We start from the raw sequence: 24910 nt of genomic DNA, 5'->3' as shown, positions 1-24910 counted from the left end.
ACAATGTGCACCTCTCTCTCTGTGTCCCTCTCTCTCTCTGTCCCTTACACTCTCTGTGTCCCTCTCTCTCTCTCTCTCGATCCCACTCTCTCAGTGTCTCTCTGTCGCTCTATTTCTCGCGCTCTCTCTGTCCCTCGATCTCTGTGTCTCTCTGTCTCTCTCTCCCTGTCTCACTCTCTGTGTGTCTCTCTGTCCCTCTCACCCTGTCCCTCCCTCTCTCCCTCTGTCCCTCTGTCGCTCTCCCTCTGTGTCCCTCTCTCACTGTCCCTTTCTCTCTGTCTCTCTGTCCCTCTCTCTCTCTCTCTCTCTCTCTCTCTCTGTCCCTCTCACTCTCTCTGTCCATCTCTCTCTCAGTCTCTCTGCCCCTCTGTGTATGCGTGTCAGTGTGTGTGTGTGTGTGTGTGTCCCTCTATCTCTCTGTCCCGCTCTCTCTCTCTGTCTCTCTGTCCCCATCTATCTCTGTCTCGCTCTCTCTCTCTGTGTTACTCTTTCCCTCTCAGTCTCTCTGTCCCTCTCTATCTCTCTCTGTCTCTCTGTCCCTCTCCCTCTCTCTCTCTGTCCCTCTCTCTCTGTTTCCCTCTCTCTGTTCCTCTGTCTCTCTATCCCCCTTTCTCTCTCAGTCTCTCTGTCCCTCTCTCTTTCTGTCCTTCTCTCGCTGTCTCTCGCGCTCTCTGCCCATCACTCTCTGTTTCTTTCTCGCTCTCTCTGTGTCACCCTCTCTCTGTCCCTAAATCTCTGTCTCTTTGTCTCTCTCTCTCAATGTCACTCTCTCTCTCTGTACCTCTCTCTCCCTGTTGCACTCTCACTCTGTCTCTCTCTCCTCTTTCTCTGTCTCTCTGTCGCTCTCCTTCTCTCACTCTGTGTCCCTCTCTCATCTCTGTTCCTCTGTCTCTGGTGCTCTGTCTCTGTCCGCACCCTCCCTCTCTCTCTCAGTCTCTCTCTCCCTCTCTCTGTCTCTCTGTCGCTCTGTCTCTCTGTCACTCTCTCACTCTGTCTCTCTGTCTTTCTCTCTCTGTGTCTCTCAGTCCCCTCTCTCTCTAGCTCTGCCCCTCTTTCTGTGTCTCTCTCTGTCCCTCTCTCTGTTCTTCCTCCCTCTCTATCCCTCTCTCTCTCTCTCTCTCTGTGTCCACTCTCTGTCTCTATGTCCCTCTCTCTCTCTCTGTCCCTCTGTCCATTTCTCTCTCTGGTCTCTCGGTCCTCCTCTCTCTCCCTGTACCTCTCACTCTCTGTCCCTCTTTCTGTCCCTTTCTCTCTCTCTGTCCTCTCTCACTGTGTCCCTCTCTCTCTGTATCCGTCTCTCTCTGTGTCCCTCTCTCTCTCTGTCCCGCTCTCTCTGTCTCTCTCTTTCTGTCTCTCTCTCTCTGTCCTCTCTCTGTCTCTGTGCCCCTCTCTCCCTGTCCTCTCACTCTCTGTCCCTCTTTCTGTCCCTTTCTCTCTCTCTGTCCCTCTCTCACTGTCCTCTCACTCTCGCTCCTTCTCTCTGTCCCTTTCTCTCTCTCTCTCTGTCCCTCTCTCTCTCTGTCCTCACCCTCTGTGTCCCTCTCTCCCTGTCCTCTCACTCTCTGACCCTCTCTCTGTCCCTCTCTCGCTGTCCTCACCCTCTGTGTCCTCTCCCTCTCTGTCCATCTCTCGCTGTGCCTCCCTGTCCCTCTCTCAGCCGCTCTCCCTCTGTCCCTCTATCTCTGTGTTTCTCTCTGTCTCTGTCCACCTCTGCCTGTCCCTCTCACTCACTGTCCCTCTCTGGGTCCTTCTCTGGGTCCCACTCTCTGTCACTCACCCTCTGCCTCCCCCTCTCTCGCTCTGTCTCCCTGTCCCTCTCTCTCTCGCTCTCTCTCTGTCCCTCTATCTCTATGTTTCTCTGTCCCTCACTCTGTCTCTGTCCCTCTCTGTCGCTCCCTCTCGCTCACTGTCCCTCTCCTTCTCTGTCCCTCTCTCTCTTTCTCTCTCTCTCTATCCTCTCTCTGTCTCAAAAACCCTCTCACTCTCTGTCCCTCATTCCGTCTCTCTCTCTGGTCTCTCGGTCACCCCCCTCTCCCTGTCTCTCTCACTCTCTGTCCCTCTCTCACTTTCTGTCCGTCTCTCACTGTGTCCCTCTCTCTCTCTATCCCTCGCTCTCTGTGTCCCTCTCTCTCTGTTCCGCTCTCTCTGTCCCTCTCTTTCTGTCTCTCTCTCTGTCCTCTCTCTGTCTCTGTGTCCGTCTCTCCCTGCCATCTCACTCTCTGTCCCTCTCTCTGTCTCTTTCTCACACTCTCTCTCTGTCCCTCTCTCTCTGTCCCTCACCCTCTGTGAATCTCTCTCTGTCCCTCTCTCGCTGTGTCTCCTTGTCCCTCTCTCTCTCTCGCTCTCTCTCTCTGTCCCTCTATCTCTGTGTTTCTCTGTCGCTCTCTCTCTCTCTCTCTGTCCCTCTCTCTGTTCTTCTCCCTCTCTATCCCTCTCTCTCTGTCACTCTCTCTCTGTCCACTCTCTGTCTCTATGTCCCTCTCACTCTCTGTCCCTCTGTCCATCTCTCTCTCTGTCTCTCGGTCCCTCCTCTCTCTCCCTATCCCTCTCACTCTCTGGCCCTCTCTGTGTCCCTTTCTCTCTCTCTGTCCCTCTCTCACTTTGTCCCTCTCTCTCTTTAACCCTCTCTCTGTGTCCCTCTCTCTCTCTGTCCCGCTCTCTCTGTGTCTCTCTTTCTGTCTCTCTCTCTCTTTCCTTTCTCTCTCTGTCTCTGTATCCCTCTCTCCTTGTCCTCTCACTCTTTGGCCCTCTCTCTGTCCCTTTCTCTCTGTCCCTCACCCTCTGTGTATCTCTCTCTCTCTGTCCCTCTCTCTCTCTATCCCTCTCTCTCTCTGTCCCTCACCCTCTATGTCCCTCTCTCCCTGTCCTCTCACTCTCTGACCCTCTCTCTGTCCCTCTCTCTCTGTCCCTCACCCTCTGTGTATCTCTCTCTCTCTGTCCCTCTCTCGATATGTCTCCCTGTCCCTCTCACTCCCGCTCTCTCTCTGTCCCTCTAACTCTGTGATTCTCTCTGTCTCTGTCCCTCTCTGTCTGTCCCTCTCACTCACTGTCCCTCTCTGGGTCCCTCTCTCTATCCCTCTCTCTGTCATTCACCCTCTGTCTCCCCCTCTCTCTCTCTGTCCCTAAATCGCTGTGTCTCCCTGCCCTCTCTCTCTCGCTCTCTCTCTCTGTCCCTCTATCTCTGTGTTTCTCTGTCCCTCTCTCTGTCTCTATGTGCCTCTCTCCCCGTCCCTCTCACTCTCTGTCCCTCTCTCTGTCCCTTTCTCTCTCTCCATCTCTCTCCCTCTCTGTGTCGCTCTCTCTCTGTGTCCCTCTCTCGCTGTGTCTCCCTGTCCCCCTCTCCCTCGCTCTCTCTCTGTCCCTCTATCTCTATGTTTCTCTGTCCCTCACTCTGTCTCTGTCCCTCTCTGTCGCTCCCTCTCGCTCACTGTCCCTCTCTGGGATCCTCTCCCTCTCTGTCCCTCTCTCTCTTTCTCTCTCTCTCTGTCCTCTCTCTGTCTCAAACACTCTCTCACTCTCTGTCCCTCTATCTGTCTCTCTCTCTGACTCTCGGTCACTCCCCTCTCCCTGTCTCTCTCACTCTCTGTCCCTCTCTCACTCTCTGTCCCTCTCTCACTGTGTCCCTCTCTCTCTCTATCCCTCGCTCTCTGTGTCCCTCTCTCTCTGTTCCGATCTCTCAGTCCCTCTCTTTCTGTCTTTCTCTCTGTCCTCTCTCTGTCTCTGTGTCCGTCTCTCCATGCTCTCTCACTCTCTGTCCTTCTCTCTGTCTCTTTCTCTCTCTCTGTCCCTCTCTCGCTTTGTCCCTCACCCTCTGTGTCCATCTCTTCCTGTCCTCTCACTCTCGGTCCCTCTCTCTGTAACTTTCTCTCTCTCTGTGTCCCCCTCTCTCTGTCCCTCACCCTCTGTGACTCTCTCTCTCTCTGTCCCTAAATCGCTGTGTCTCCCTGTCCCTCTCTCTCTCGCTCTCTCTCTCTCTCTCTGTCCCTCTATCTCTGTGTTTTTCTGTCCCTCTCTCTGTCTCTGTCCCTCTATGTCTGTCCCTCTCACTCACTGTCCCTCTCTGGGACCCTCTCTCTATCTCTCTCTCTGTCACTCACCCTCTGTCTCCCTCTCTCTCTGTTCCTCTCTCGCTGTCTTCCTGTCCCTCTCTTTCTCGCTCTCTCTCTGTCCCTCTATCTCTGTGTTTCTCTGTCCATCTCTCTGTCTCTATGTCTCTCTCTCCCCGTCCCTCTCACTCTCTGTCCCTCTCTCTGTCCCTTTCTCTCTCTTTCTCTCTCCCTCTCTGTGTCCCTCTCTCTCTCTCTCTCTGTCCCTCTCTCGCTGTGTCTCCCTGTTCCTCTCTCTCTCGCTTTTTCTCTGTCCCTCTAGCTCTGTGTTTCTCTGTCCCTCTCTCTGTCTCTGTCCCTATCCGTCTGTCGCTCTCACTCTCTGTCCCTCTCTGGGTCCCTCACCCTCTCTGTCCCTCTCTCTCTCTCTCTCTCTCTCTCTGTCCTCCCTCTGTCTCTATGTCCCTCTCTCTCAGTCGCTATCTCTCTGTCCCTCTATCTCTCTGTGTCCCTCTGGTGCTCTGTCCCTCTCTCACTCTGCTTCTCTTCCCCTCTCTCTCTCTGTCCCTCTGTCCCTTACTGTCTCTCTTTCCCTCTCTCACTGCGTCTCTCTCCCTCTCTGTTCGTCTCTCTCTGTCCCACAATCTTTCTGTGCCCCTCTCATTCTGTCGCTATCTCTCTGTCCCACTACCTCTCTGTCCCTCTCTCTCTTTGTGTCCCTCTCTCTGTCTCTCTGTCCCTATCTCGCTGTCTGTGCCTCTGTTCCTCTCTCTCTCTGTCTCTCTCTCTGTGTCCCTCACTCTCTCACTCTCTCTCTCTCTCTGTCCCTCTCTCTCTGTCCTTCGGTCTCTCTGTCCTTCTCTCTCTCTCTCTCTCCGTGTCTCACTGTCTCTCTCTTCCTCTGTCTCGCTTTCCTTCTCTCTCTGTCTCTCTGTCCTTCTCTCCCTTTTTGTCCCTCTGTCCCGCTGTCCCTCCCTCTCTCTATCTCTCTGTCCCTCTCTCTCTCTCTGTCCCTCTGTCCGTCTCGCTCTCTGTCTCTCGGTCGCCCTCTCTCTCTCTCTGTGCCTCTCTCTCTCTGTCCCTCGGTCTCTCTGTCTCTCTCTGTCCCTCTGTCCCTCTATCTCTCTGTCCCTCTCTCTTTGTGTCCCTCTCTCTCTGTCTCTCTGTCCCTCCCTCTCTCTCGGTGTCTCTCTGCCGCTCTATCTCTCGCTCTCTGTCTCTTTCCTTCTAACTCTGTCTTTCTCTGTCTCTCTCTCTCTGTCCATCTGTACCTTTCTGTCAGTCTCTCTGTGTCTCTCTGTCCCTCTCACTATGTACCTGCCTCGCATTCTCTCTCTCTGTCCCTCTCTCTCTCTGTGTCCTTCTCTCTGTCCCTCTGTCTCACTCTCCCTTCTCTCTATCTCTCTCAGTCTCTCTGTCCCTCTATCTCTCTCTGTCCCTCTCTCTCTCTGTCCCTCTCTCTCAGTCGCTTTCTCGCTTTCCCACTATCTCTCTGTCTCTCTGTCCATCTCTCACTCTCTGTTTGTCTCTCTGTCCCTCTCACCCTGTCCATCCCTCTCCCTCTGTCCCTCTCGCGCTCTCCTTCTGTGTCCCTCTCTCACTGTCCTTTCTCTCTGACTCTCTGTCCCTCTCTCTGTCTGTGTGTGTGTGTGTGTGTGTGTGTGTGTGTGTGTGTGTGTGTGTCCCTCGCTCTCTGTCCCTCTGTCTCTCTGTACCAATCTCTCTCTGTGTCCTTCTCTCTCTCTGTGTTGCTCTCTCCCTTTCTGTCTCTCTGTCCATATTTCTCTCGGTCTCTCTGTCCTTTTCCCTCTCTCTCACTCTCTGTGTCCCCCTCTCTCTCTCTGTTCCTCTCTCTCTGTCTCTCTGTCGCTCTACCCCCCCTCTCTCTCTCAGTCTCTCTGTCCCTCTCTCTCTCTGCCCCTCTCTCTCTCTGTGTACCTCACACCCTCTGTCCCTCTCCCTCTCTGTCCCTCTCTGTATGTGTCTCTTTGTCCCTCTGCGTCTCTGTCCCTCTCTCACTGATTCTTTGTCCATCTCTCTCTCTTTATGTCTCTCTGTCCCGCTGTCCCTCTCTCTCTCTGTCTCTCTGTCCCTCTCTCTCTCTCTGTCCCCCCCTTTCCCTCTGTCTTTCTATCCTCTCTCTCTCAGCCTCTCTCTCCCTCTCCGTGTCTCGTTGTCTCTCTGTCCCTCTAACTCACTGTCCCTCTCTATCTGTGTCTCCCTGTCCCTCTGTGTCTCTATTCCTCTCTCAGTCTCTTCGTCCCTCTCTCTCTTTGTGTCCCTCCCTCCCGCAGTCTCCCTCTCTCTCTGTCTCTCTGTCCCTCTGTCTCTGTCCCTCTGTCCGTCTCTCTCGCTCTGTCTCTCTTTCCTCCATCTCTCTCTTTCCCTCTCTCTCTCTCTGTTCCTCGGTCACTCTGTCTCTCTTTTTTTCTGTCTATTTCTATCTCTCTGTCCCTCTGTCCTTCTGTCCCCCTCTCAATGTCTCTCTGTCCCCCCTCTCTCTCTCTGTCCCTCTAACTCTGTTCCTCTCTCTCTGTCCCTCTGCCTCTCCATCCTCTCTCTCTCCCAGTCTCCCTGCCACTCTCTCTGTCCATCTCTCTCTCTGTCCCTCTCTCTCTCTCTCTCTGTCATTCTCTCTGTCTCTGTACCTCTGTCTTTCTCTCTCTCCCTCTCTATCTCTGCCTCACTGTCCCCTCCCTCTCTGTCTCCCTCTATCTCCTTGTGTTGCTCTCTCTCCCTGTCTTTCTCTCTGTCCCTCTCTGTATCTCTGTCTCTCTGTCCCTCTGTCTCTCTGTCCCTCGGTCTCTCTCTCCCTCTCTCTCTCCGTCCCTCTGTCTCACCGTCCCTCCCTCACTCTGTCTCTCTGTCTCTCTCTCTCTCTCTCTGTGTGTGTGTCTCAACGTCCCTCTGTCTCTCTGTATCTCTCTCTCTGTCTCTCTCTCTCTGTCTTCTCTCTGTCTCTCTGCCCCTCTCTCTCTATGTACCTCTGTCCGTCTCTCTCTCTGTCTCTCGGAGCCCCTCTCTCTCCCTTTCCCTCTCACTCTCTGTACCTTTCTCTGTCCCTTTCTCTCTCTCTGTCCCTCGCTCACTGTGTCCATCTCCCCCTCTGTCCCTCTCTCACTGTCTGTCCCGCTATCTCTGTCCCTCTCTTTCTCTCTCTCTCTCTGTCCTCTCTCTGTCTCTGTGTCCCTCTCGCACTGTCCTCTCACTCTCTGTCCCTCTCTCTGTCCCTTTCTCTCTCTTTCTGTCCCTCTCTCGCTCTGTGCCTCATCCTCTGCGTCCCTCTCTCCCTGTCCTCTCACGCTCTGTATCTCTCTCGGTCACTTTCTCTATCTCTCTCTCTGTCCCTCTCTCTCTGTCCCTCTGTGTCTCTGCCCTCGCCCCCTCTCTCTCTCTGTATCCCTCTCTCTCTCTGTTCCTCTCTCTCTGTCCCTCTGCCTCTCTATCCCCCCTCTCCCTCTCTCAGTCCCTCTGCCTCTCTCTCTCTGTCCATCTCTATCTCTCTGTCTCAATCTCTCTCTCTCTCTCTGTGCCCTCCTCTCTGTCTCTGTCCCTCTCTCTTTCGCTCTGTCCCTCTCTCTCTCTGCCTCTCTGTCCCCTCTATCTCTGTCTCCCTCTCTGTGTGTGTTGCTCTCTCACTGTCTGTCTCTCTGTCTCTCTGTCCTTCTCTCTCTGCCCCTCTCTCTCTGTCTCTCTCCCTCTCTGTGTCCCTCTCTCTCTCTCTGTCCCGCTCTCTCTGTCCCTCTCTTTCTGACTCTCTCTCTCTGCCCTCTCTATGTCTCTGTGACCATCTCTCACTGTCCTCTCACTCTCTGTCCCTCTCTTACTGTCCCTCAACCTCTGTGTCCCTCCTCTCTCTCTCTATCCCTCTCTCGCTGTGTCTCCCTGTCCCTCTCTCTCTCGCTTTCTCCCTGTCCCTCTATCACTGTGTTTCTCTGTCCCGCTCTCAGCCTCTGTCCCTCTCTCCCCGTCCCCCTCACAGACTGTCCCTCTCTGGGTCCCTCTCTCTATTAAACTCTCTGTCTGTCTGTCTGTTATCTCTCTCTCTCTCTGTCCCTGTCTCTCACTCGCTAGCTCTCTTACCCTCTATCTCTCTATCCCTCTCTCTCTTTGTGTCACTCTGTCGCTCTGTCCCTTTCTCAATCTGTCTCTCTGTTCCTCCCTCTCTCTGTCCCTGTGTCCCTCAATTTCGCTGTTCCCCCTCTCTTTGTGTCCCTATCTCTCTATCTCTCCGTCCCTCTCTCTCTGTCCCTCTGTCCCTTTAATCTCTCCCTGTCCCCCTCTCTCTGTCCCTCACCCTCTGTGTCCCGCTCTCTGTCTGTCCCTCTCTCGCTGTGTCTCCCTATCCCTCTCTCTCGCTCTCTCTCTGTCCCTCTCTCTGTCTCTGTTCCTCTCTGTCTGTCCCTCTCACTCACTGTCCCTCTCTATGTCCCTCTCTCTATCCTTTTCTCTGTCACTCACCCACTGTATCCCTCTCTCTCTCTCTGTCCCTCTCTCGCTGTGTCTCCCTGTCCCTCTCTCACTCGCTCTCTCCCTGTCCCTCTATTTGTGTGTTTCTCTCTCCCTCTCTCTGTCTCTGTCCCTGTCTGTCTGTCCCTCTCACTCACTGTCCGTCTCTGGGCCCCTTCTCTATCACTCTCTCTCTCTCTCTCTCTCTCAGTCGCTATCTCTCTGTCCCTCTACTCTGTCCCTCTATCTCTCTATCGCTCTCTCTCTTTATGTCTCTCTGTTGCTCTGTCCCTCTCTTCATCTGTCTCTCTGTCCCTCTCTCTTTCTGTCCCTGTGTCCCTCTATCTCGCTGTCCCTCTCTCTCTTTGTGTCCCTCTCTCTCTATCTCTCTGTCCCTCTCTCTCTCTCTGTCCCTCTGCCCCTTTCTCTCTCTCTCTGTCCCTCTCTCTCTGTCTCTCACCCTCCGTGTCCCGCTCTCTCTCTGCCCCTCTCTCGCTGTGTCTCCCTATCCCTCTCTCTCTCGCTCTCTCTCTCTCTGTCCCTCTACCTCTGTGTTTCTCTGTACCTCCCTCTGTCCCTTTCTATCTCTCTCTCTGTCCCTCACCCTCTGTGTCCCTCTCTCTGTCTGTCCCTCTCTCGCTGTGTCTCCCTATCCCTCTCTCTCTCACTCGCTATCTCTCTGTCCCTCTATCTCTGTGTTTCTCTGTCCCTCTCTCTGTCTCTGTCCCTCTCTGCCTGTCCCTCTCACTCACTGTCCCTCTCTGGGTCCCTCTCTCTGTCCCTCTCTCTCTCTGTCTCTCTCTCTCTCACTGTCCCTCTCTCTCTCTGTATCTCTCTCTCTGTGTTGCACTCTCACTCTGTCTTTCTATCCCTCTTTCTCTGTCTATCTATCGCACTCCTTCTCTCGCTCTGTGTCCCTCTCTCATCTCTGTTCCTGTCTCTGTGCCTCTGTCCCTGTCCGCACCCTCCATCACTCTCTCTCAGTCTCCCTGTCCCTCTCTCTCTGTCTCTCTGTCCACCTGTCTCTCTGTCACTCTCTCACTCTGTCTCTCTGTCTTTCTATCTCTGTGTCTCTCGGTCCCCCTGTCTCTCTCTGTCCCCCACTCTCTGTCCTTCGGTCTCTCTGTCCCTCTCTCTATGTCCCTCGATCTCTCTCTCTTTCTGCGTCCTTCTGTCTGTCTCTATCCCTCTCTCTCTGTCTCTCTATCCCTCTTTAATTCTCTCTGTTCCGCTCTCTCTCACTGCCTCTCTGTCCCCTACCGCTCTGTCTCCATCTCTCTCTGTGTGTTGCTCTCTCCCTATTTGTCTCTCTGTCCATCTCTCTCTCTCGCTCTCTCGCTCTCGCTGTGTCCCTCTCTCTCTGTTCCTCTCTCTCTGTCCCTCTGTCGCACTATCCCCCGTCTCTCTCTCTCTCTCTCAGTCTCTCTGTCCCTCTTTCTCTCTGTCCCTCACGCCCTCTGTCCCTCTCCTCCTCTGTCCCTCTCTCTCTGTGTCTCTCTGTCCCTTTGTGTCTCTGTCCCCCTCTCACACTGTCCCTCTGTCCGTCTATCTCTCTCTCTGTCTCTCGCCCCCCCTCTCTCTCTCTCTGTCCCACTGTCTCTCTATCCTCTCTCTCTAAGTCTCTCTCTCCCTCTCTCTGTCTCTCTCTCTCTGTCCTTCTGTCTCACAGTCCCTCTCTCTCTCAGTCTCACTCTCCCTCTCTCTGTCCCTCTGTCCCTCTGTCTCTCTGTCTCGCTCTCTCAATCCCTCTCTTATCTGTGTCTCCCTGTCCCTCTGTGTCTATATTCCTCTCTCATTCTGTCTCTTTGCCCCCTCTCTCACTTTGTGTCCCTCTGTCCCTCAGTCCCCCTCTCTCTCTGTCTATCTGCCGCTCTCTCTCTGTCCCTCTTTCCGTCTCCATTTCTCTGTCGCTCGGTCCCCCATCTCTCTCCGTCCGTCTCCCTGTCTCTCGGTCCCCCCCTCTCTCTCTCTCTGTCCCACTGTCTCTCTATCCTCTCTCTCTAAGTCTCTCTCTCCCTCTCTCTGTCTCTCTCTCTTTCTATCTCTCTGTCTCTCTGTCCCTCTCCCTCTCTGTTCCTCTCTCTCTGTCCCTCTCTCTCTGTTCCTCTCTCTCTGTCCCTCTGCCTCTCCATTCCCCCCTCTCTCTCTCAGTCTCTCTGCCCCTATCTCTGTCCATCTCTCTCTCTCTCTCTGTGCCCCACTCTCTCTGTGTGTCCTTCTCTCTGTCTTTGTCGCTCTCTCTTTCTTTTTGTCCCTCTCTCTCTCTCTGCCTCTCTGTCCCCTCCCTCTCTGTAGCCATCTCTCTCTCCTGTCTGTCTCTCTGTCCGTCTCTGTATCTCTTTCTCTCTGTCCTTCTCCCTCTCTATCTCTCTGTCTCTCTGTTCCTCTCTCTCTCTCTCTCTCTCTGTCGCTCGGTCTCTCTCTCCCTCTCTCTCTCTCTCCCTCTCTCTCTCTCTGTCCCTGTGTCTCACTGTTCCTCCCTCACTCTGTCTCTGTCCCTCTCTCTCTGTGTGTGTCTCAACGTCCCTCTGTCCCTCTGTATCTCTGTCCCTCTCCCTCTCTGTCTCTCTCTCTCTGTCCTCTCTCTGCCTCTATGTACCTCTCCATCTCTCTGTACCTCTGTCCGTCTCTCTCTCTGTCTCTCAGTCCCCCCTTCTCTCCCTGTCCCCCTCACTCTATGATATTCTCTCAGTCCCTTTCTCTATCTCTGTCCCTCTCTCACTGTGTCCCTCTCTCTCTCTGTCCCTCTCTTGCTGTGTCTCCCTGTCACTCTCTCTCTCGCTCTCTGCTTGTACATCTATCACTGTGTTTCTCTGTCCCTCTCCCAGCCTCTGTCCCTCTCTGTCCGTCACTCCCACTCACTGTCCCTCTCTGTGTCCCTCTCTCTATCGCTTTCTCTGTCTCTCTGTCTCTCTCTCTCTGTCCCTCTCTCGCTGTGTTTCTCTGTCCCTCTCTCAGTCTCTTTGTCCCTCTCTCCCAGTCCCTCTCACTCTCTGTGCCTCTCTCTGTCCCCTTCTCTCTCTTTGTCTCTCTCCCTCTCTGCGTCCCTCTCTCTCTGTCCCTCTCTTGCTGTGTCTCCCTGTCCGACTCTCTCTCGCTGTCTCTTTCCCTCTATCTCTGTGTTTCTCTGTCCCTCTCTCTGTCTTTGTCCCTCTCTGTGTCCCTCTGTCTATCCCTCTCTCTGTCTCTCTCACTCTGTCTCTCTCTCTCTCTGTCCCTCTCCCTCAGTCGCTATCTCTCTGTCCCTCTATATCTCTGTCCCTCTCTCTCTTTGTGTCCCTCTGTCTCTCTGTCCCTCTCTCAATCTGTCTCTCTGTCCCTCTCTCTCTCTCTGTCCCGGTGTCCCTATATCCCTCTGTCCCTCTCTCTCTTTGTGTCCCTCTCTCTCTTTCTCTCTGTCCCTCACCGTCTGAGTCCCTCTCTCTTTCTGTCGCTCTCTCGCTGTGTCTCCCTATCCCCCCCTCTCTCGCTCTCTCTCTCGCTCTCTCTCTCTGTCCCTCTCTATCTCTGTTTTTCTCTGTCCCTCTCTCAGTCTCTGTTCCTCTCTGTCTGTCCCTCTCACTCACTGTCCCTCTCTGGGTCCCTCTCTCTCTCCCTCTCTCTGTCACTCACCCTCTGTCTCCCTTTCTCTCTCTCTCTATCCCTCTCTCGCTGTGACTCCCTGTCCTTCTCTCTCTCTCTGTCTCTCTGTCCCTCTATCTCTGTGTTTCTCTGTCCCTCTCTCAGTCTCTTTGTCCCTCTCTCCCAGTCCCTCTCACGCTCTGTGCCTCTCTCTGTCCCTTACTCTCTCTTTGTCTCTCTCTGTCCCTCTCTCTGTCTCTGTCCCTCTCTGTCTGTCCCTCTCACTCACTGTCTCTCTCTGGGTCCCTCTCTCTATCCCTCTCTCTGTCTCTCTCACTCTGTCTCTGTCTCTCTGTCCCTCCCTCTCAGTCGCTATCTCTCTGTCCCTCTATCTCTCTGTCCCTGTCTCTCTTTGTGTCCCTCTGTCGCTCTGTCCCTCTCTCACTCTGTCTCTCTGTACCCCTTTCTCTCTGTCCCTCTGTCCCTCTACATCTCAGTCCCTCTCTCGCTTTGTGCCCCTCTCTCTGTCTCTCTGTCCCTCTCTCTCTGTCCTTCTGTCCCTTTCTCTCTCTCTTTCCCTCTCTCACTGCGTCCCTCTCCCTCTCTGTTCCCCTCTCTCTGTCCCTCACCCTTTCTGTGTCCCTCTCTCTCTGTCGCTATCTCTCTCTCCCACTACCTCTATGTCCCTCTCTCTCTTTGTGTCCCTCTGTCTCTCTGTCCCTCTCTCACTCTGTCTCTCTGCCCCTCTCTCTCTTTGTGTCCCTCTCTCTGTCTCTCTGTCCCTCTCTCTCTCTGTCCCTCTCTCTCTCTCTGTTACTCAGTCTCTCTGTCCCTCTCTCAATCTGTCTCTCTGTCCCGGTGTCCCTATATATCTCTGTCCCTCTCTCTCTTTGTGTCCCTCTCTCTCTTTCTCTCTGTCCCTCACCGTCTGATTCCCTCCATCTTTCTGTCGCTCTCTTGCTGTGTCTCCCTATCCCTCTCTCTCTCGCTCTCTCTCTCGCTCTCTCTCTCTGTCCCTCTCTATCTCTGTGTTTCTCTGTCCCTCTCTCTGTCTCTGTTCCTCTCTGTCTGTCCCTCTCACTCACTGTCCCTCTCTGGGTCCCTCTCTCTCTCCCTCTCTCTGTCACTCACCCTCTGTCTCCCTTTCTCTCTCTCTGTCCCTCTCTCGCTGTGTCTCCCTGTCCTTCTCTCTCTCTGTCTCTCTGTCCCTCTATCTCTGTGTTTCTCTGTCCCTCTCTCAGTCTCTTTGTCCCTGTCTCCCAGTCCCTCTCACGCTCTGTGCCTCTCTCTGTCCCTTACTCTCTCTTTGTCTCTCTCCCTCTCTGCGTCCCTCTCTCTCTCTGTCCCTCTCTTGCTGTGTCTCCCTGTCCTTCTCTCTCTCGCTCTCTCTTTCCCTCTATCTCTGTGTTTCTCTGTCCCTCTCTGTCTGTCCCTCTCACTCACTGTCTCTCTCTGGGTCCCTCTCTCTGTCTCTGTCCCTCTCTGTCTGTCCCTCTCACTCACTGTCTCTCTCTGGGTCCCTCCCTCTATCCCTCTCTCTGTCTCTCTGTCTCTCTCACTCTGTCTCTGTCTCTCTGTCCCTCCCTCTCAGTCGCTATCTCTCTGTCCCTCTATCTCTCTGTCCCTGTCTCTCTTTATGTCCCTCTGTCGCTCTGTCCCTCTCTCACTCTGTCTCTCTGTACCCCTTTCTCTCTGTCCCTCTGTCCCTCTACCTCTCAGTCCCTCTCTCGCTTTGTGCCCCTCTCTCTGTCTCTCTGTCCCTCTCTCTCTGTCCCTCTGTCCCTTTCTCTCTCTCCTTCCCTCTCTCACTGCGTCCCTCTACCTCTCTGTTCCCCTCTCTCTGTCCCTCACCCTTTCTCTGTCCCTCTCTCTCTGTCGCTATCTCTCTCTCCCACTACCTCTATGTCCCTCTCTCTCTTTGTGTCCCTCTGTCTCTCTGTCCCTTTCTCACTCTGTCTCTCTGCCCCTCTCTCTCTTGGCGTCCCTCTCTCTGTCTCTCTGTCCCTCTCTCTCTCTGTCCCTCTCTCAATCTGTCTCTCTGTCCCTCTCTCTCTGTGTCCCGGTGTCCCTATATCTCTCTGTCCCTCTCTCTCTTTGTGTCCCTCTCTCTCTTTCTCTCTGTCCCTCACCGTCTGAGTCCCTCTCTCTTTCTGTCGCTCTCTCGCTGTGTCTCCCTATCCCTCTCTCTCTCGCTCTCTCTCTCGCTCTCTCTCTCTGTCCCTCTCTATCTCTGTGTTTCTCTGTCCCTCTCTCAGTCTCTGTTCCTCTCTGTCTGTCCCTCTCACTCACTGTCCCTCTCTGGGTCCCTCTCTCTCTCCCTCTCTCTGTCACTCACCCTCTGTCTCCCTTTCTCTCTCTCTGTCCCTCTCTCGCTGTGTCTCCCTGTCCTTCTCTCTCTCTCTGTCTCTCTGTCCCTCTATCTCTGTGTTTCTCTGTCCCTCTCTCAGTCTCTTTGTCCCTCTCTCCCAGTCCCTCTCACGCTCTGTGTCTCTCTCTGTCCCTTACTCTCTCTTTGTCTCTCTCCCTCTCTGCGTCCCTCTCTCTCTCTGTCCCTCTCTTGCTGTGTCTCCCTGTCCCTCTGTCTCTCGCGCTCTCTTTCCCTCTATGTCTGTGTTTCTCTGTCCCTCTCTCAGTCTCTGTCCCTCTCTGTCTGTCCCTCTCACTCACTGTCTCTCTCTGGGTCCCTCTCTCTATCCCTCTCTCTGTCTCTCTCACTCTGTCTCTGTCTCTCTGTCCCTCCCTCTCAGTCACTATCTCTCTGTCCCTCTATCTCTCTGTCCCTCTATCTCTCTGTCCCTGTCTCTCTTTGTGTCCCTCTGTCGCTCTTTCCCTCTCTCACTCTGTCTCTCTGTACCCCTTTCTCTCTGTCCCTCTGTCCCTCTACCTCTCAGTCCCTCTCTCGCTTTGTGCCCCTCTCTCTGTCTCTCTGTCCCTCTCTCTCTGTCCCTCTGTCCCTTTCTCTCTCTCTTTCCCTCTCTCACTGCGTCCCTCTCCCTCTCTGTTCCCCTCTCTCTGTCCCTCACCCTTTCTGTGTCCCTCTCTCTCTGTCGCTATCTCTCTCTCCCACTACCTCTATGTCCCTCTCTCTCTTTGTGTCCCTCTGTCTCTCTGTCCCTCTCTCACTCTGTCTCTCTGCCCCTCTCTCTCTTTGTGTCCCTCTCTCTGTCTCTCTGTCCCTCTCTCTCTCTGTCCCTCTCTCTCTCTCTGTTAATCAGTCTCTCTGTCTCTCTCTCTCTCTCTTTCATTCCGTCCCCCTCTCTCTATCTGCCTCTCTGTCCCCTCCTTTTCTGTCTCCGTCTCTCTCTATGTATTTTGCTCTCTCCCTCTCTGTCCATCTGTCCCTCTCTCTCTCTGTCTCTCTGTCCCTCACCCTCCCTTGCTCTGTCTCCCTCTCTCTCTCTCTGTCCCTCTCTCCCAGTCCCTCTCACTCTCTGTGCCTCTCTCTGTCCCTTTCTCTCTCTTTGTCTCTCTCCCTCTCTGCGTCCCTCTCTCTCTCTGTCCCTCTCTCTCTCTCTCACTGTCCCACTCTCTCAGTCGCTCTCTCTTTCTGCCCCTCTATCTCTCTGTCCCTCTCTCTCTTTGTGTCCCTCTGTCGCTCTGTCCATCTCTCACTCTGTCTCTCTGTCCCTCTCTCTCGCTGTCCCTCGTTCCCTCTATCTTTCTGTCCCTCTCTCTCTTTGTGTCTCTCTCTCTGTTTCTCTGACCCCCTCTCTCTCCCGATCTCGCTGTCCCTTTCTCTTGTCTCTCGCTGTGTCTGTGTCCCTCTCTCCCTGTCCCTCTCACTCTCTGTCCCTCTCTCTGTCCCTTTCTCTCTCTCTGTCCCTCTCTCTCTCTGTTTATCTCTGTCTCTGTGTCTCCCTGTCCCTCTTTCTTCCTCGCTCTCTCTCTGTCCCTCTATCTCTGTGTTTCTCTGTCCCTCTCTCTGTCTCTGTCCCTCTCTGTCTGTCCCTCTCACTCGCTGTCTCTCTCTGGGCCCCTGTCTCTATCGCTCTCTCTGTCTCTCTCACTCTGTCTTTCTCTCTCTGTCTGTTACTCTCTGTCAGTCGCTATATCTCTGTCCCTCTATCTCTCTGTCCCTCCCTCTCTTTGTGTCCCTCTTTCGCTCTGTCCCTCTCTCTCTCTGTCCTTCTGACCCGCTATCTCTCTGTCTCTCTCTCTTTGTGTCTCTCTCTCTCTGTCTCTCTGTCCCTCTCTCTCTGTCCCTCTCTCTCTGTCTCTCTCTGTCTCTGTGTCCCAGTCTCCCTGTCCCTCTCTCTCTCTGTCCCTCATTCTGTCCGTTGCTCTCTCTATCCCTCTCTCGCTGTGTCTCTCTCTCTCTCTCTCTGTCCCTCTCTCTGTCCCTCACCCTCTCTGTGTGCCTCTCTCTCTCTCTCTATTCCGCTCTCCCTATCACTCTCTCCCTGTCTCTCTCACTCTCTGTCGCTTTCTCCATCTCTCCCTCTCTATCTGTCCCTCACCCTCTCTGCGTCCCTCTCTCTCTGTCCCTCACTCGCTGTGGCTCCCTGTCTCTCTTCCTCTCGCTCACTCTCTGTCCCTCTATCGCTGCGTTTCTCTGTCCCTCTCTCTGTCTCGGTTCCTCTCTATCTGTCCCTCCCACTCAGTGTCCCTCTCTCTATCCCTCTCTCTGTCTCCCTCACTGTCTCTCTCTCTCTCTCTCTCTGTCTGTTCCTCTCTCTCAGTCGCTATCTCTCTGTCCCTCTATCTGTCTGTCCCTCTCTCTCTCTTTGTTTCCCTCTGTCGCTCTGTCCCTCTCTATCTATGTGTCTCTCTGTCTCTGTCTCTCAGTCCCTCTCTCTCTCTCTGTCCCGCTGTCCCTTTCTCTCTCTGTGTCCCTCTCTCACTCTCTGTGTCACTCTCTCTATCTGTCCCTCGGTCTCTATGTCCCTCTCTCACTGTCTCTCTGGCCCTCTCTCTCTCACAGACTCACTGTCCCTCTGTCCCTCTGTCTCAATTTCCCTTTCTCTCTGACACTCTGTCCCTCTCTCTCTTTGTGTCGCTCGCCCACTGCTGTCCCTCTTGCTCACTTTCTCTCTGTCCCCTCTCTCTGTTCCTCTGTCCGTCTCTCTCTCTCTGTCCCTCGATCTCTCTGTCACCCTCTCTCTGTCTCTCTCTCGATCCCTCTGTCTCTGCCCTTTTCTCTGTGTGTCTCATTGTCTCTCTCTCTCTCTCTTTTTTCACTCTGTCCCGCTGTCCCTCTCTCTCTCTGTCTCTCTGTCCCTCTTTCTCTGTCTCTCTGTCGATCTCCTGCTCTCAATCTGCGTCCCTCTCTCATCTCTGTTCCTCTGTCTCTCTGCCTCTGTCTCTGTCGGCATCCTCCCCCCCCTCTCTCAGTCTCTCTGTCCTTTTCTCTCTCTCTCTCTGTCTCAGTCTGTCCCTCTCTCTCTCTCAGTCTCCCTGTCCCTCTCGCTCTGTCTCTCTGTCCCTCTATCTCTGTCCCTCTGTCTCTCTCCGTCCCTCTGTCTCTCTGTCCCACTCTCACTAGGCCTCTCTGTCTTTCTCTCTCTCTGTCTCTCGTTCTCCCTCTCTCTCTCTGTTCCCCTCTCTCTGGCCCTCGGTCTCCCTGTCCCTCTCTCTATGTCCCTCGCTCTCTCTCTCTCTCTATCCTTCTGTCTGTCTCTGTCCCTCTCTCTCTGTCTCTCTGTCCCTCTTTCTTTCTCTCTGTCCTGCTTTCTCTTACTGCCACTCTGTCCCCTCCCTATCTGTCTACATCTCTGTGTGTGTCGCTCTCTCCCTTTCTGTCTCTCTGTCCATCTCTCTCTCTCTCTCTCTCTCTGTCCCTCTCTCTCTCTCTGTTCCTCTCTCTCTGTCCCTCTGTCTCTCTATCCCCTCTCTCTCATGCTCTCTCTCCCTCGCTCTGTCACTCTCTCTGTACTTCTGTCTCACTGTCCCTCTCTCTCTCAGTCCCTATCTGTGTCTCCCTGTCCCTCTGTGTCTCTATCCCTCACTCACTCTGTCTCGTTGTCCCTCTCTCTCTTTGTGTCCCTCTGTCCCGCAGTCCCCCTCTCACTCTGTCTCTCTGTTCCACTCTCTCTGTCCCTCTGTCCGTCTCTCTCTCTCTGTCTCACGGTCCGCTCTCTCTCTCTGTCCCTCTCTCACTGTCCCTAGGTCACTGTGTCCCTCTCCCTGTCTGTCTCTTTCTATCTCTCCGTCCCTCTGTCCCTCTGTCCCGCTCTCTCTGCTCTCTCTCCCTGTCCCTCTGTCTCTCTATCCCCTCTCTCTCAGTCTCTCTCTCTGCTTTGAACTCTCTCTCTCTCTCTCTCTCTCTCTCTCTCTCTCTCCATCTGTCTCACTGTTCCTCTCTCTTTCTGTCCCTCTCTCTGTGTCCCTCTGTCCGCCTCTCGCTCTGTCTCTCGGTCCCCCCTTTCTCTCTGTCCCTCTCTCTCTCTCTCTGTCCCTCGGTCACTCTGTCCCTCTCTCTGTCTGTCTCTTTCTATCTCTCTGTCCCTCTGTCCCTCTGTCACCCTCTCTCTCTGTGTGTTGCTCTCACACTCTCTGTCTCTCTGTCCCTCTCTGTCTCTCTGTTTCTCTGTCCTTCTCACTGTCTCTCTCTGTCCCTCTGTCCATCTCTCTCTCTCTGTCCCTTGGCCTCTCTCTCCCTATCTCTCTCACTCTGTCCCTCTGCCTCACTGTCCCTCCCTCACTCTGCCTCTCGGTCCCTCTTTCACTCTCTGTGTCCCTCTGTCGCTTGTCTCTCTGTCCCTCTCTTTCTGTGTCTCTCTGTCCCCCTCTCTCACTGTCTCTCTGTGTCCCTCTCTCTCTGTCCCTCCCCCTCTGTGTCCCTCTCTCTCTCTGTCTCACTCTTGCTGTGTCTCCCTGTCCCTCTCTCTCTCGCGCACGCTCTCTCTGTCCCTCTATCTCTGTGTTTCTCTGGCCCTCTCTTTGTCTCTGTCCCTCTCTGTCTGTCCCTCTCACTCACTTTCAGTCTCTGGGTCCCTCTCTCTATCCCTCTCTCAGTCTCTCTCACTCTGTCTTTCTGTCTCTCTCTCTCTCTCTGTCCATCTCTCTCAGTCGCAATCTCTCTGTCCTTCTATCTTTCTGTCCCTCTCTCTCTTTGTGTACCGCTGTCGCTCTGTCCCTTTCCCAATCTGTCTGTCTGACCCTCTCTCACTTTGTCCCTCTGTCCATCTATCTCTCAGTCCCTCTCGCTCTTTGTGTCCCTCTCACTGTCTCTCTGTCCCTCTGTCTCTCTGCCCCTCTGTCCGTCTATCTCTCAGTCCCTCTCGCTATTTGTGTCCCTCTCTCCCTGTTTCTCTGTCCCTCTCTCTCTCTCTGCCCCTTGTCTCTCTGTCCCTCTCTTTCTGTGTCTCTGTGTCTCCCCCCCTCTCTCTCTGTCCCTCTCGATCTGTTCCTCTCCTTCTCTGTACCTCTCTCTCTGTCTCTCTCTCTCTGTCGTCTCTCTTTCTCTATGTCTCTCTCTCCTTGTCCCTCTCACTCTCTGTCCCTCTCTCTGTCCCTTTCTCTCTCTGACTCTCTCCCTCTCTGTGTCCCTCTCTCTCGCTGCCCCGCTCTCTCTGTCCCTCTCTTTCAGTCTCTCTCTCTGTCTTCTCTCTGTCTCTGTGTCCCTCTCTCCCTGTCCTCTCACTCTCTGTTCCTCTCTCTGTCCCTTTCTCTCTCTCTGTCCTTCTCTCTCTGTCCCTCCCCCTCTGTGTCCCTCTCTCTCTCTGTCCCTCTCTCGCTGTGTCTCCCTGTCCCTCTATCTCTCTCGCGCTCTCTCTGTCCCTCTATCTCTGTGTTTCTCTGGCAGTCTCTCCATCCCTGTCCCTCTCTGTGTGTCCCTCTCACTCACTGTCCCTCTCTGGGTCCCTCTCTCTATCCCTCTCTCTGTCTTTCTCACTCTGTCTTTCTCTCTCTCTGTCCCTCTCTCTCAGTCGCTATCTCTCTGTCCTTCTATCTCTCTGTCCCTCCCTCTCTTTGAGTCCCTCTGTCGCTCTGTCCCTTTCTCAATCTGTCTCTCTGTCCGTCTCTCACTATGTCCCTCTGTCCCTTTATCTCTCAGTCCCTCTCGCTCTTTGTGTCCCTCTCTCTCTGTCTCACTGTCTCTCTCTCTCTGTCCATTTCGCTCTCTCCTTCCCTATCTCACTGCGTCCCGCTCTCTCTGTTCTTCTCTCTCTGTCCCTCAACCTTTCTGTGTCCCTCTCTCTCTGTCGCTATCTCTCTGTCCCAATACCTCTCTGTCCCTCTCTCTCTGTGTCTCCCTCTGTCTCTCGCTGTCCTTCTCTCTCTCTCTATCCCTCTGTCCCTCGCTCTCACTGTCTCTCTCTCTCTTTGTCCCTCTCCTCACTCGGTGTCCGTCTGTCGCTCTCTCTCTGTTTCTCTTTCTCTCTCTCTCTCTCTCTCTCTCTCTCTCTCTCTCTCTCTCTGTCTCTCTGTCTCTCTCTCTCTCTTTGTGTCCCTCCGTCGCTCTGTCGCTCTCTCACTCTCTGTCTCTCTATCCCTCTCTCTCTCTCTCTCTCTCTCTGTCATTCTGTCCGTCTCTCTCTCTGTCTCTTGGTCGCCCTCGCTCTCTCTCTGTCCCTCTCTCTCTCTGTCCCTCTGTCTCTTTGTCCTTCTCTCTTTCTCTTTTTCTCTCTGTCCCTCTCTCTCTATCTGCCTCTTTGTCCCCTCCCTCTCTGTCTCCCTCTCTCTCCATGTGTGTTGCTCTCCCCCTCTCTGTGTCTCTGTCCCTCTCTCTCACTCTGTCTCACTGACCGTCTCCCTCTCTCGCTCTATGTCCCTCTCTCTCTCTATGTTCCTCTCTCTCTCTCTCTCTCCATCTGTCTCACTGTTCCTCACTCTCTCAGTCCCTCTCTATCTGTGTCTCCCTGTCCCTCTGTGTCTCTATCCCTCTCTCACTATGTCTCTTTGTCCCTCTCTCTCTCAATGTGTCCCTCTGTCCCGCAGTCACGCTCTCTCTCTCTGTCTCTCTGTCCCTCTCTCTGTGTCCCTCTGTCCGTCTGTCTCTCTGTCTCTCGCTCCCCCCCTCTCTCTGTCCCTCTCTATGTCTCTGTCCTTCGGTCACTCTGTCCCTCTCTCTGTCTGTCTCTTTCTATCTCTCTGTCCCTCTGTCACCCTCTCTCTCTGTGTGTTGCTCTCACACTCTCTGTCTCTCTGTCCCTCTCTGTCTCTCTGTCTCTCTGTCCTTCTCACTCTCTCTCTCTCTGTCTCTCTGTCCATCTCTCTCTCATGTCCCTCGGTCTATCTCTCCCTATCTCTCTCTCTCAGTCCCTCTGTCTCACTGTCCCTCCCTCACTCTGCCTCTCGGTCCCTCTTTCTCTCTCTGCGTCTCACTGTCTCTCTGTCCCCTGTCTCTCTGTCCCTCTCTTTCAGTGTCTCTCTGTCCCCTCTCTCTCTCTCTCTCTCTCTCTCTCTGTCTCTCTCTGTCCCTCTCGATCTGTCCCTCTTTTTGTCTCTCTCTCTCTCTGTCCCTCTCTCTGTCCCTCTCCTTCTCTGTCCCTCTCTCTCTGTCTCTCTCTCTCTGTCCTCTCTCTTTGTCTATGTCCCTCTCTCCCTGTCCGTCTCACTCTCTGTCCCTCTCTCTGTCCCTTTCTCTCTCTCTGTCTCTCTCCCTCTCTGTGTCCCTCTCTCTTGCTGTCCCACTCTCTCTGTCCCTCTCTTTCTGTCTCTCTCTCTGTCTTCTCTCTGTCTCTGTGTCCCTCTCTCCCTGTCCGCTCACTCTCTGTCCCTCCCTCTGTCCCTTTCTCTCTCTGTGTCCCTCTCACTCTGTCCCTCCCCCTCTGTGTCCCTCTCTCTCTTTGTCCCTCTCTCGCTGAGTCTCCCTGTCTCTCTCTCTCTCTCTCGCGCTCTCTCTGTCCCTCTATCTCTGTGTTTCTCTGGCCCTCTCTTTGTCTCTGTCCCTCTCTGTCAGTCCCTCTCACTCACTTTCAGTCTCTGGGTCCCTCTCTCTATCCCTCTCTCAGTCTCTCTCACTCTGTCTTTCTGTCTCTCTCTCTCCCTCTCTGTCCATCTCTCTCTGTCCTTCTATCTTTCTGTCCCTCTCTCTCTTTGTGTACCGCTGTCGCTCTGTCCCTTTCCCAATCTGTCTGTCTGACCCTCTCTCACTTTGTCCCTCTGTCCATCTATCTCTCAGTCCCTCTCGCTCTTTGTGTCCCTCTCTCACTGTCTCTCTGTCCCTCTCTCTCTCTGCCCCTCTGTCCGTCTATCTCTCAGTCCCTCTCGCTCTTTGTGTCCCTCTCTCCCTGTCTCTCTGTCCCTCTCTCTGTCCCTTTCTCTCTCTGTCTCTCTCCCTCTCTGTGTCCCTCTCTCTCGCTGCCCCGCTCTCTCTGTCCCTCTCTTTCAGTCTCTCTCTCTGTCTTCTCTCTGTCTCTGTGTCCCTCTCTCCCTGTCCTCTCACTCTCTGTTCCTCTCTCTGTCCCTTTCTCTCTCTCTGTCCTTCTCTCTCTGTCCCACCCCCTCTGTGTCCCTCTCTCTCTCTCTGTCCCTCTCTCGCTGTGTCTCCCTGTCCCTCTCTCTCTCTCTCGCGCTCTCTCTGTCCCTCTATCCCTGTGTTTCTCTGGCCGTCTCTCCATCTCTGTCCCTCTCTGTGTGTCCCTCTCACTCACTGTCCCTCTCTGGGTCCCTCTCTCTATCCCTCTCTCTGTCTTTCTCACTCTGTCTTTCTCTCTCTCTGTCCCTCTCTCTCAGTCGCTATCTCCCTGTCCTTCTATCGCTCTGTCCCTCCCTCTCTTTGAGTCCCTCTGTCGCTCTGTCCCTTTCTCAATCTGTCTCTCTATCCCTCTCTCACTATGTCCCTTTATCTCTCAGTCCCTCTCGCTCTTTGTGTCCCTCTCTCTCTGTCTCTCTCACTCTCTCTCTCTGTCCATTTCTCTCTCTCCTTCGATATCTCACTGCGTCCCGCTCTCTCTGTTCCTCTCTCTCTGTCCCTCAACCTTTCTGTGTCCCTCTCTCTCTGTGTCTCCCTCTGTCTCTCGCTGTCCTTCTCTCTCTCTCTATCCCTCTGTCCCTCGCTCTCACTGTCTCTCTCTCTCTGTGTCCCTCTCCTGACTCGGAGTCCCTCTGTCCCTCTCTCTCTGTTTCTCTGTCTCTCTCTCTCTCTCTCTCTCTGTCTCTCTATCCCTCTCTCTCTCTCTCTCTGTCACTCTGTCCGTCTCTCTCTCTGTCTCTTGGTCGCCCTCTCTCTCTCTCTGTCCCTCGCTCTCTCTGTCCCTCCTTCTCTTTGTCCTTCTCTCTCTCTCTTTTTCTCTCTGTCCCTCTCTCTCTATCTGCCTCTTTGTCCCCTCCCTCTCTGTCTCCCTCTCTCTCCATGTGTGTTGCTCTCTCCCTCTCTGTGTCTCTGTCCCTCTCTCTCACTCTGTCTCACTGACCGTCTCCCTCTCTCGCTCTGTGTCCCTCTCTCTCTCTATGTTCCTCTCTCTCTCTCTCTCTCCAACTGTCTCACTGTTCGTCACTCTCTCAGTCCCTCTCTATCTGTGTCTCCCTGTCCCTCTGTGTCTCTATCCCTCTCTCACTCTGTCTCTTTGTCCCTCTCTCTCTCAATGTGTCCCTCTGTCCCGCAGTCACGCTCTCTCTCTGTCTCTCTGTCCCTCTCTCTGTGTCCCTCTGTCCGTCTGTCTCTCTGTCTCTCGCTCCCCCCCTCTCTCTGTCCCTCTCTATCTCTCTGTCCTTCGGTCACTCTGTCCCTCTCTCTGTCTGTCTCTTTCTATCTCTCTGTCCCTCTGTCACCCTCTCTCTCTGTGTGTTGCTCTCACACTCTCTGTATCTCTGTCCCTCTCTGTCTCTGTCTCTCTGTCCTTCTCACTCTCTCTCTCTCTGTCACTCTGTCCATCTCTCTCTCATGTCCCTCGGTCTATCTCTCCCTATCTCTCTCTCTCAGTCCCTCTGTCTCACTGTCCCTCCCTCACTCTGCCTCTCAGTCCCTCTTTCTCTCTCTGCGTCTCACTGTCTCTCTGTCCCCTGTCTCTCTGTCCCTCTCTTTCAGTGTCTCTCTGTCCCCTCTCTCTCTCTCTCTCTCTATCTCTCTCTGTCCCTCTCGATCTGTCCCTCTTTTTGTCTCTCTCTCTCTCTGTCCCTCTCTCTGTCCCTCTCCTTCTCTGTCCCTCTCTCTCTGTCTCTCTCTCTCTGTCCTCTCTCTTTCTCTATGTCCCTCTCTCCCTGTCCTTCTCACTCTCTGTCCCTCTCTCTGTCCCTTTCTCTCTCTCTGTCTCTCTCCCTCTCTGTGTCCCTCTCTCTCGCTGTCCCGCTCTCTCTGTCCCTCTCTTTCTGTCTCTCTCTCTGTCTTCTCTCTGTCTCTGTGTCCCTCTCTCCCTGTCAGCTCACTCTCTGTCCCTCTCTCTGTCCCTTTCTCTCTCTCTGTCTCTCTCCCTCTCTGTGTCCCTCTCTCTCGCTGTCCCGCTCTCTCTGTCCCTCTCTTTCTGTCTCTCTCTCTGTCTTCTCTCTGACTCTGTGTCCCTCTCTCCCTGTCCACTCACTCTCTGTCCCTCCCTCTGTCCCTTTCTCTCTCTGTGTCCCTCTCACTCTGTCCCTCCCCCTTTGTGTCCCTCTCTCTCTTTGTCCCTCTCTCGCTGAGTCTCCCTGTCTCTCTCTCTCTCTATCGCGCTCTCTCTGTCCCTCTATATCTGTGTTTCTCTGGCCCTCTCTCTGTCTCTGTCCCTCTCTGTCTGTCCCTCTCACTCACTGTCCGTCTGTGGATCCCTCTCTCTATCCCTCTCTCTGTCTCTCTCACTGTCTTTCTCTCTCTCTGTCCCTCTCTCTCAGTCGCTATCTCTCTGTCCTTCTATCTCTTTGTCCCTCTCTCTCTTTGTGTCCCTCTGTCGCTCTGTCCCTTTCTCAATCTGTCTCTCTGTCCCTCTCTCACTCTGTCCCTCTGTCCGTCTATCTCTCAGTCCCTCTCGCTCTTTGTGTCCCTCTCTCTCTGTCTC

The sequence above is a fragment of the Chiloscyllium punctatum genome, chromosome 19, assembly GCF_047496795.1.
Source record: "Chiloscyllium punctatum isolate Juve2018m chromosome 19, sChiPun1.3, whole genome shotgun sequence".
Lineage (NCBI taxonomy): Eukaryota > Metazoa > Chordata > Chondrichthyes > Orectolobiformes > Hemiscylliidae > Chiloscyllium > Chiloscyllium punctatum.
Note: the sequence above shows the minus strand (reverse complement) of the source record.